We start from the raw sequence: 10,610 nt of genomic DNA, 5'->3' as shown, positions 1-10,610 counted from the left end.
CCTACAGTATGCTACTCTGTCAAATCCAAGAATTTAGTAAAATTGCCCTCGGGGGATTTCCCGTGAAAAGTATGACCCCCCCCCCCCCCAGATTGATTTGGCTACACGTACAAAAGCAGCATCTGTCAGATTGTTGTCCATAGGATCGTAAAAAATATGGCCCTCTTGGCATTGTTTTGGCTACACTTAAAACTAAGCCAAGATGCTCATATGAGCTTATTGCCTTTAGTGTAATACTCTGTAAAGTGTACTTAAATACTTGACAGTCAGTTCAGAGTATTAATATGTTAACCCAAAATATGCTGAATATTTTAATTGGGCACCAGGCTCAACTTGTATATCTAGTACTAAGACAATGCATTGTGCAGAGGTCTCCTAAAATTGCTCTGTGACTCGTTCGTTTCTTACATTATAAACATATGATTTTTTTACCTATAAGAATAACACTACATATGGTATCAGCAGGGGGTGTATCATGAAATTCACAGATAATTTTAATATTTGTTCTGTCATTAACCACAACCTGTTTGCATTTTGAGGTGTTGATGACAAACATCGGTCTCTGTATTTTGAATTCATCTGGTGAGTAATACATGTCAATATTCCCGGTTGTAACTCTTTTGTATGCTGTATAGGCCTCGTATAATTTGAGAAAATCATCCTTGGACATGTTTAAATTATAATTTTCTCTGGGGAACACCTCGTTTCGACCATTTTTAAGATATATGTTCTTGATGTTGCAGTTATCAAACTTACTTGAATTTTTTTCTTGATTATTGTCTCGTCCGGTCTGAAGCAGTACCACTACAAAATCTGGCATGTCATATTGTATACTGGAGAATGAATTCGTAGCATCGAATTCGTAATAGCTACCAGTAACAGGTTTCTGGACACATTGATATGTATAAAATTGTATAGGCACTTGTGGATTTTTCAATATATTGGCTTTGGATTTAAGAGCATAACTAGCCTCGTATTCAACTACCGGAATTCTTAGCTCCATAGTCTGGATAACACATTTGCCCTCGTCAGGGATGGTATTGGGCAGCTCTGCACCAGTAGAGTTTAATGTACTGTACCGCATCAAAGCATTATCATCATTGGCAGCTCTTCGAAATGTGATTCTTAAACCACCCTTCCACATAATTTCTTTGTAATCGGAACAGTACAGTGTGGCTCTTGGTTAATATTTTATCGCCAGCCTCAAATCCGCCTATTTTGTAGTAAGAAGCCTCGGTCTTGGATAAGTTCAGTGTGGCCAAAGCTGTAGATGTAACACCAGGGTAGTCTACTCTGTTTATAACAACACCATGCTTTCTGATCTCGATTTGAGAAAACAGATGCGGTACGAAATTGCCTACCAGTCTTATATTTGAGTTAGCCGGATACTCTGTGCCATCGAGCTTTACAACATCAAACTTGATATAGAGGTCTGCTCTGTGGGGGTGTATAAAGCCATCCCTTACGTCAAGGTCAACCTCAATCTCTGTGTTGGGTTGATTCAAATTTGCAAAGGTCCTACGGTTCGGGGGGAACGACTGTAGCTCGTAAGCTTCAATATTTTCCATTTTTTGGTATGGTATTTTATTTAGATATTGATCTCTATGATAGCGGTTGTTGTGGCTCCAGCAAAATCAACTAATTCACCTTTTTCGTTAGTCACCACCAAATCGATGTGGTCGATTCTATTATGGCACACAGGAAAATATAATGTTGGTGATGGAGTGTAGATGATTGGCTCCATGAATTCAGAGTTAGGTTTGAATGTTGCGATGATGCCAGTTTGTTTGTGAGTGCCTATGCCATCTGATTTGGTGATCATACCCTCGGCCACATTACAGTGAATATTCAGAGTCTCTATGGCTAAGAATTTAGGTATATTAATAGCAGTGTGTTTGATGGCTGCTTCAAGTTTTGTGTTGTTCTGGAAGCCTAATAGCTCACCTACAGTACCCAGATCTACTGTCTCTGTAGCAAACACAATCTCTACTCTGTGAGTGACAGAATTTTGACTTAACACTACACCACTGGGTAACTGAGCATTTAGAGTAGACAGATTATATTGCCCTGGAGTAATGACAATTTTTTGGTCACCAACTGCAATCTTGTTGTTGTGGTGTGTAATGTTGGGGATCAAGTACATGCCATAGAATGCTCTAAGAGCTATTGTTTTGGGATATACAATATCATCATGTAGTTTGAGTTTCAATATTGATTTCTGGCTGGTAAGATGGAATACGACCATGTTGTTTCAGATACCACAAGGCTTTCTGAAAATCTTCAATCGATGGTTTATTTATTTGAGACAGATATCTAAGAATAGATAAACACAGATGTCCACAATTAACATCTTGGAAATTTTGAACACGCTCGTCATTGTAATAAATATTAGTCGATTTTAGATATTTTACTAAATTCTTAGGTGGAATGCCTCCAAACGAATCAAATACAAATGCTTTGTTTGAATATTTAAGATAGCAGATCCAGTGAGTGCCATGATTTATGTATTTATCTAAATTGACTATTCCGCACTCCATTTTGAGCGGTTGTTTTGGTAAAGAATCAGACATGTACACACCTCTAAAATTTCTGATGCCCAGTGGTTCGATTAAAGCTTCGATATCTTTGTTGGTAAGCGGCACTTGTTTTTTTTAAACTTATTCATGACTCTTTTAAGACCTTTGCCTTGTCTCTCTATGGCCAGATTATGGCGCTTCTGTTCAACTAATTCTGCCTTATTTTTCTTGGCATCTATTACTGTTTTTGCTATGGCAGCTGATCCCCCTGCTAAGCTACCAACTGCTCCTAGCGCTGCTAAAATAGCCGGGATACTAAATATGAAGCCCCCAACATGGGATATTTTCCTGGAATGCTGTAATTTTTTTAATTGGGGGGTACTAAGTAACAATTTCATACCGTGGCCTTTGGCAAGACGAAGAGCTTTTTTTCTTGCTCTGCTTTTTGGTTAGAAGACTATCGATAGTCCCAAGAGATTTGAGACCTGCATATGGTATCTGATACATAACACCCTTGGCCTTCATTGTAGGTTTATTATATAGAATTGACCAGCTTAAAATCCAAAATTTAAGTTGTAACAATTATTGGTAGGCTAGTCTGTGTGTGTGTATATATATATATATATATATATACACACACACACACACACACACACACACACACACACACACACACACACACACACACACACACACACACACACACACACACACACACACACACACACACACACCTGTTTTCCCACCCTCCATTAAGAGGAAGCTCGACTTTTCACGCCAAAGCAAGGAAGTTTTAAAAGTGCTCTGATTGGACTGAGATTTTTATACGTAATAGAGGTACTCCCGAGGATAGCGGGAATCTGGGTGTGGCTGCTATACACTCCATGGAAGTTGAGATATTGACAATGAATGGGCGGACAAGCACAGCACCCCCAAGAGAGGAAGGTGCAAACTTAAGAGTATTGCGAGGAATCGTTATTCATTTGTTATTTCTTAGGTCACACACTGCGTTGACAAAACGTTATGTAAGAGGAAGCCACAAGCACCAAACCCCGAAGCGAGGAACCAACTAAACACAATAGTGTCCGTAAAACGTGAATAGAGAGGAACTACGTGTCACGTTATGATGAGTGACGGGTGATTCGAAGCGCGCGCTGGTGTTTGACTTTCCTAACTCGGCCCCCATTGGCTGCGCTACCTGTCAGCAATCTGCCGTCGATCACGCGGCAACCCAAGCACCGCCCTCCATACCAAATCATATGGGAATAAATGTTGCAACAATGTGCGAGAGCGTCTCCGCGCCAAAAGGGGTGGAACAAGCTGGTTTCGGATGGCTTAGTAACGGTGCAAGCGGTACGACAGGCGAGGAACATACGTACGGTGGCCATTTTCTACCTCGCGCAATTAGTCGACGTAAGGTGAAAGGACATAAATGGGGAGTTGTATCTTAGGGAGATAGACTAAATTGTGGTAGAATGAAAAATTATTCTTATAAAAAGAATATATTTGAATTTTCATCACATGGAATTGTTACTTGTTTGGGTTAGTTCTTAACACCGCTTTATGCACAGAAAAGCTAATCGGGACTGGACCTACAGTTTAAAGTGGAAACCGAACCACCGTGCAATGTGTATCTACCACCACCATTGCATGGCATCAGATAATATTATTTCGATGGATATTGTGATGCGTTGGAGGCTGATCGCTGTTAGTATTGTCTGTTGGGATGTCTAGATAAAACTGTTTTTTCTTAACTTCCATTAGAACGCCGTTAAGTCATGTTGATATTTACTTATATTTATTTATTTAATATAAAATATGTGTACCGTCACGTTGACCTAGAAGATGGTCGGCCCCCGTTGCGGAGTGGTTAGCACATCGTGCTGCAACACCAGGGGTCCCGGGTTCGAATCCTGGCTTGGGCATGAACATTTGTGATGTCTATTCATCAATTTCATCATATCATCACTCATCCCCATCTTCGCAAATTAGCCAAAAGTGGCACAAGAAGCGAAGTAAAATAAATTTTGCTTTCTAGTGTCCTTTCGGGAGGCACTCGCTTCACTTTCACTGGCAAATGTTCCACACGTAGGACGCTGCTCCTCAATCCTCAATACTCAGTGGTGGCGATTGGGTTCCAAAACTAGGGGTCAAGGTACCAAAACTGGGTGGGGGGGCAAAGACAGTATATTTCCCTTTGTAGATAAGATTTAGCATAGTGTGAGGGCAAAAGTGGCGAGAAGTGGAAGGCAAATGCCCCCCCTCGCCTCCTTCCTAATCGTAACCAAATAGCCCTTTCACAAAACAACATCGAAAACGAAATCAACCGCAAACGTACGGTCGCGGACACTTGTCGGTTGTAATGATTTAATTGAAAGTCAATGGTATTGTTATAATCCAGAAGTGTCCCTGACTGTACAACGTGCAAAGTGTCAACTTAACAGCTTAGAACAAGCGAGGCAACCCTAGAGGGCCAGGGGTGTGGAGGAGGCAAGGGGATACTCCGAAAGCGAGTGACCTTGACTGGAGTATACTTGGCGTCAGTATTGCCAATAACTTGAACGTAAAAGTCGTGAAAAGTCCTTAGAAAATCCGTTAGAATGTCGCTAAATGAAATGTAAAGGCTCTAGAAAAAGTCGCAAAATGAAATGTACTTCTAAAAAATAGCAAAAAGGTGGAGAAAATCGAGTACTTGCCTATAAAAGCAACATTTCCTCTTCCTCTGAACACTGCACTTCACACTGATTACCGATGTCAGATACTAAATCATCGAGAAAATGCACTGCAAGAACGTTGTTTATTATTTCTGTGCACTTGGTTTTATGCAGGCGAATGCATGGTGCACTGCAGCTGTCAGTCACCAAACCTTTTCATACATAATTCGGACAAGTGATTCACGGTTAGCAAAGAACAGTGTTCGGCAACGAATAAAGCTAAACCAGCTTCAGCACTAGAAGTATTTAAATTTTCCTGTTTGAACTGTTTTTCTTCTGTTTTGCAGAACAGAAGTAACCAGATCTGACTTTATGTTTCTGTGTTTCGAAAGTTTTTTTCAGATCAGTAGTTTGGGCATACAGATAGTTCTACTTTGCAGTACTTACAATACGCTTTCGCCGTGTCACTATCGACAGGGGTTAACCATTTGTAGTTTTCCCACTCCTTCCGATAATGTTTCTTGTATTGCGGTTTTCCCCACACTGGACACTGCCCTGCCCTGGGCTGACCTGCGCACAAACACACACGAACTTTATAATTTACACTAGCACTTCCTTTGTCACCCACCACACACTACCCAAAAAACTCCTATCTGAACCCACGCACGACGCGACCGTGAAGTCAAACGTTCTGTTTTATAATAAGGCAGCCGCAATGGCGCCAGGAGGAGTGTCTGATAACAATGAGCTGTGAACAGTGATGTTTACAAACATCACAAACCATACTGGAAAAGGGGGTACGCTTTGCTTCAGTTTCTCTTTGTGCATCAGAAGTGAATTACGAGGGTATTTCCTTATTTAATAACTATAAAACGGACATTTTTAAGCATTTAGACGTACCTACGCAGATATTTTGTGAATTCTCCAAATTAGTCGCTAAAGAGCACACGAAGTAGCCAGAAAAGTCGCTCGTCACTTTTTCACGTCTTTTGTCGCCAGCTAGCCAGATCCGCCAGATTTAGCGACTTCTCGCTAGAGTTGAAAACACTGCTTGGCGTCAGCTTTAGTAAAGTGTAATATCATTAATTTAGAATTCATGAATACCTTAAAAATTAATTGTTCAAAGAATGATGAAGTAACTTTCTTTGTAAACAAGAATTACACTTACAGGCTGTATTATCGATGTATATAAATGTCTGAATTATTGACAATCCATTTGTATTTTGCATGAAAAGTGTTCACAATTTAGATCCCCTGCTGTCAAAAACTCTTCGCCATAAATCGGCACGACAAAAATGTTAATTAAATGAATTTCACTGTTTTAATGCGACGTAATATCCAGAAAAGAATATTCCCTCTTGTTTCTCTGCACTTGATTTTTATTTCACTAGCTTTGTTGCTGCTTAGGCTATATCAGAGAAGAAGCCTCATGATTTTTTTTTTTTCAGAATAATACACGAGCTTAATAAATTCCGTGGCGTAACAGTTCTGCACATGGTCTACAAAGATGTCAACGGAAAGTTTAAAGAAAGCGTCAAGAATGATAAATAGGAAAAAAAATCGACTTTGGTAGTTTTTGTTCCTTTTGTGCGGTCCTGGAAGACAATATGTGTAGTCATAGTTAAAGCCCGCTTATTCCTCTTTCGGTGGAGCCCTATTTCAAATCCGTGGGTTTAGCTGCTTGCACGTAACATTCATTCCAGTGATAACTTGCACTTCTCCAGCATTCAAAGTTTACCACCGCCTGGAATTTCAGGATGCGGAAAGGGCTGTTGATATGTTGTTTTGACATCAAATAGAACAGATGTGCAAATTTTCAGATTCACACAATTTTTGCAAGATTAAAACCTAAATTGACGGTCTGTAAGTTTAAATGGAAAGTTAGTCTCTTTGGCTGCCCCAGTCGTTACAAAGCTATCAAGGCGCGAAAGAAGAATCCCTTTTAATTTTATTTTTTATTTTGTGCGAGACATGAGAGTGTATAGTTGTGTTTGTCCCATTGTACACTCGTAAATGCATTCTCATCGTCACCGCAAGAGATAAAAAACAACGAAAATAACTGAAGAAAAAGAGAGTGAGTGTCGAGAAGTTTCGACCTATACAATCGTTGAGGACGCGGTGCAACCTAAAAAGACCAATACTGTTAATTTTGTGCATTACCTTGTTTTTGCTGATCGCTGATTAAATTGTTTTTTTACATACTTGTAAAATATGCATTGCACATTGAAAACACTTGTTTTGTAAATATAAAACCAATCGAACGTAGGCTTAGGGTTGTTCGACCTGTCATGATATGCTGGAACTGCTGTTGTCGTCGTGAAGAGATTCCTTCCTAGAGTTTTCTCACTAGCCACTGGATTAACTGTGATCCTATATATTTTATACCCTGAGTCCCTTACCGTTGGAAAGAAGTATGCACACAAAAATTACAAAGCAATTCGAACTTTCAGGATTCGTGATATTGTTTATTTCCCTTCGCTCTTGTGCCACTTTTGGCTAATCGCGAAGATGAGGATGAGTGGCGATACAATGAAATTGATGAAGGAACACTCCTCACACACCCATGACGAGGCCGCGGGATTCGAACGCCGAGACCCCTGGCGACGTAGCGTGCTGTGCTAACCATCCACCACGAAGGCCAGCCTTTCAGGATTCGTCCATTACAGTGCGGCGAGGGGGTTTAAGCTTTCACGTTTAAACGTACGTCCCTGTCGCCAGGAAAGAGATGAGCAGGCAAGCAATGTTCGTTTTTTTTTCACCCATCCTACTGGTATAAATCATGGTTGCAGTTTAGTGTTGCTATGCGAAGGTAAACTTCCCTCAGGGCAGGAGAATTGAGACAAAATTTTAGGCGAAAAGCAGTGGCGGCGCCAGGGGTGCGTGAGTGAGTGCTTGCGCGCCCCTTAATTTTCTTCCGCATCCCTTCAGCACACCCTACGTTCAACTGAAAACATTAATATGTAATATTATGTCATGTCATATTGAGGGCCGAATGATAGGTTATTATTGTATGCAACAGGCAAGCACTGAAAGAGGTACCAATACTTTTCTGTACTTGCGGCAGCCTCTGTAAAGATCAGCGGCCGTTTTTCTTCTTTCGTCAGCATTGTCGTTATCAATTTTTTCTTCTTTTGTTTCTTCAAGTGGTCTGTTCGTGGTTTTTGATAATTGGCTATAGATTAATGTGAGTTATGTTTTTTTCTTTCTTGCATTGTTCATAAACGGTTTGTTTTCCGTCTACTTGTTCTTCCTTACACTGGAGCAAAAAATTCAGGTACTTTTAAGGTATCACCTCATCAGGTCGTGCTCTGGAAATTATTTAATGCTAGTTGTAACATGAAGGGTACTGTTCTTCTTAATACGTTCTATATATTTGTTCCACGTTTAATGTCCAGTAAACGTACCATTTCAAACTTTTTCCAAGACTGTTAGGAAGATGCCCGATGTTCACGAAGAAATTTTACAGTTCGTTGTTGGGGATAGTGCGGCAGAAGGGATTTTAAAGATGACACAGTTCCTGTACTCTTCGCGTTTTGTCTTGTGGCAGACGGTGTCTTCATTGGTTACATTGAGAAGGTTCAAAAATTGTCTTTTTAAGGGCAGGATGGTTTTATTTTGTATTTCACTACATAGTTCAATAAGACTGCAACGTGTATCTGAATGTTTACACTGCATGGAATGACCACTTTCTTGTAATACATATCGCACCCCCTAACTTTCTTTCATCAACCCCTCAGCACCCGTAGATGAATAATTCTGGCGCCGCTGTTGGTGAAAAGAGATCGAAACTGCAGAGATATTTGAAGATACAGTCGTTGCATATTAAAATCAAGCTGAATGGAGGCATGAATTATCCGTTTTTCATAATTACATATTTCAAACTTCTTACTTGGTAAAACCGTATTTTCTTCATAACGTTTTGTGATCGTGTTTTAGTTTTTCCTTGGATTAATGGAAATTTTTCATAATGCAAAGGAAAATTATACTTTCCACTTTTTGCAACAGTTGTTTGTTTTCTAAGTAACAATTTACGGAGTTCCGGGATTAATAATGGAACAATGAAATCTGAGTGCTCGTGTTCCCATCATCGCGGTTATCAGCTGAAAATGAGTTTGAGTTTTTGTTTTGAGTCCACTTTATGCACAGAAAGTCTAATCAGGTCTAGTCTTACAGTTTAAAGTGGTATCCGAAACACCATGTATCGAACTCAGAACCCCTTGATTACAAGGCGACGACATTACCACTGCGCCATCGGGGAGAGGTCTTGGCTTAAAAATCGAAAGATTCCTTGGTAAAGAAAAAATTCTCTCTTTCAAGTTTTCATGTTCATGCCTATGTGCGAAATTTAAATGTAAGTACAGAGAAGTTCCCAATGTTTCCTTTTCTCTCTCCAAGCTACTCGTGAAGAAAAATATAAAAACCATTAACGTAAATAGTCATTTACAATTTTGAGCAAGCCATTACATGACAAATTGCATGATATGCTTACAAAATTTCGAGGTTGTTTAAATCAGTTTGATTTAAATTGTGTGATTGACAAAAATCAGTGTTCTTTTAAAATAAAATAAATATACAATAATGCACATAAGTAATTTGTGAATATCAGAATCACTTTTGGTGAAGATACATCAATTTCTTGATCATTCAATAGTTTTTACTGGGCTTCGGTGTATAAAGTGGGCTTAAAATCAAACTTAAACAAAGAAACAATATCGAAGGAAAATTAAGTGAACAAATTATATGTACTCATGGAGTGAAACTCGTAAGAGTTATGAAAGCAGCAGTAGCCCCCCCCCCCCCTTTCCCAACAGATGAATAAAATCAGCTTAAATATGAACTCCTTGGCGTCGCAAGGCCTTTTTACGTGACACGTCCACTCGTTAATTAATTAAGCGCCATATTAATGCTAAACTTCGTCACACCTTTTGCACTACTCAAATACTCTGGTTTTTGAGATATTGAATGAAATGAAAGACGCAAACATATGCACCGCACTACAGTGACAATGATTTATGGATTACTGACAAAGTATATCGGCAGGCTTCCTTTGTAACTAAATTTCTCAGAGACATTAGCTGCCACACAACAATCGTAACATAACCTCCCACCTTTAGTGTTATTGGAGAGTTTGGCTGGTTGTTTCCATCGCGGCTTCTCACCTTTCATCAAAGCCTTGCCGCCTGAAAGTCTCCCTCCCTTCTTTTATCTGCTCAAGCTACAGCCAGGGCATTTGAAGCGGTGTTTGTTTTTCGTTACGAGTACTTCGTCTGTGGGCTGCATAGGAGTGCGCAGACACTCTGATTAGGATGTCTGTCAACCTGTAGTAGCACCATTTTGAATTCGAAAAATTCCTATGCCAGGATGATCTATGGGTTTTGTAAAGTTTTGAACAACCTTTAAAAAGTTTTGAATCCGATTCAGTTTTTCGTAATAACGAATT

Source organism: Lepisma saccharinum, chromosome 1 (assembly GCF_977018435.1).
Source record: "Lepisma saccharinum chromosome 1, izLepSacc3.1, whole genome shotgun sequence".
Lineage (NCBI taxonomy): Eukaryota > Metazoa > Arthropoda > Insecta > Zygentoma > Lepismatidae > Lepisma > Lepisma saccharinum.
The sequence above is the reverse complement of the archived record's forward strand: the minus strand, read 5'-3'. Positions refer to the sequence as shown.